General features: G+C 43.1%; 1 long non-coding RNA gene across 1 annotated transcript; it reads left to right on the top strand.

Moving 5' to 3' along the window:
* The first annotated feature begins 537 nt into the window (after positions 1 to 537).
* Positions 538 to 1,295, top strand: LOC111656993 (uncharacterized). The gene is made up of 3 exons (XR_015437351.1): positions 538 to 723; positions 851 to 1,034; positions 1,123 to 1,295. It is a non-coding gene; the product is annotated as an uncharacterized LOC111656993 (long non-coding RNA).
* The last annotated feature ends 70 nt before the right edge of the window (positions 1,296 to 1,365 follow it).

Below are 1,365 nucleotides of genomic sequence, written 5' to 3'. Positions count from 1 at the left end.
TTGAGTAAGATCATTTCACTTCTTTACAAACTAAATGTTTTAGAGCATCAGAAACACTGACACCTACTGGTGTTCTATCTAACAGGACAAGTTATACACCTTTTCAACATATTTTTTCGCTTTTTTCTCCATGCATGCAGAGCAATATGGTTTAAGTTGTATGGTAAAACAGACACCACAGAGACTTGGCTGATAACTTGCTCCATCCATTAAAGTTACTGTAGTTTATGGTCGAGTGATTTTTTTTCTGGAGTGCAGGAGTAGACGAACCTTGTTTTCTGTGAACTGTGTAGCAGTGACATCTGCTGTTGGGGGCATCAGGAGCAACTACCAGAACCAACAGGTCACTCTCCCTGCTGTGTGCGTGTTTTTGTGATGTGTGATGTGTATGCGTGCATACTCATGTTTATGTTTACGCTGGTAGGGTACCTGGCGACAAATGCTCTTGACATCTTACCCCACAGAGAATTAACTTGTTGTATAAACAACACATTTTGTTTAGTATTTAGATAGTGTGATAATCCATAATCCTCTTATATTTTTCATTCTTCTGCCACAGGAAGCTCTGGAGGCATCTGTGAAAAGAGCAAACTGTACTCTGATGGAAAGAAGAAGTCTCTGAACACTGGTATCATCACTGTGCAGAACTACGCCTCCCATGTCCCTCCCAAGGTGTCACACATCACCTTTGCTCATGAGGTCGGGCACAACTTTGGCTCTCCTGTAAGTACTATGACTTCAAACACTGGCCTATGCCAGTACACTTCCTGCCAAGCTGTGCAATATGTTATATGCAGCTCTGTCTCAAGTCTCTCCGCCCTCTCTCCTTAACTTGCCTACTGTTTCACAGCATGACTCTGGGATTGAATGCACCCCTGGAGAGTCTAAGACACCGGACAAAAAGGAACAGGGCAACTACATCATGTACGCCAGAGCCACATCTGGGGACAAGCTCAACAATAACAAGTTCTCTATCTGCAGCATCCGCAATATTAGCGCGGTTCTGACAAAGAAGAGGGACGACTGTTTTGTTGGTAAATTCTCTCTCATAAACATATCTGTTCGTGTCTGTGTGAGAGAGAGAGAGATTCTGTTTTCATGCTGTTCTGTCTGTGTGTACAGAGTCTGGCCAGCCTATCTGTGGTAATGGATTAGTGGAAGCTGGAGAAGAGTGTGACTGTGGCTACAGTGATCAGTGTATGGACGCCTGCTGCTACAGTGCCAATGAAGTGGAGGGCAAAAAGTGCAAACTCAAACCTGGCAAAAGTTGCAGGTCAGATGTGATTAGCATTGCTTTGTACAGTCCTGTAATTTGTGAAATAATTATATAACCACAAAAGAGTGCTGTTAAAAGTTTAGTGTTTG

This window comes from Seriola lalandi, unplaced genomic scaffold (genome assembly GCF_002814215.2).
Source record: "Seriola lalandi dorsalis isolate HSWRI2012SDOR001 ecotype SW California unplaced genomic scaffold, Sedor1 jcf7180001977094, whole genome shotgun sequence".
NCBI lineage: Eukaryota > Metazoa > Chordata > Actinopteri > Carangiformes > Carangidae > Seriola > Seriola lalandi.
This window is presented reverse-complemented; position numbering and strand designations above follow the sequence as displayed.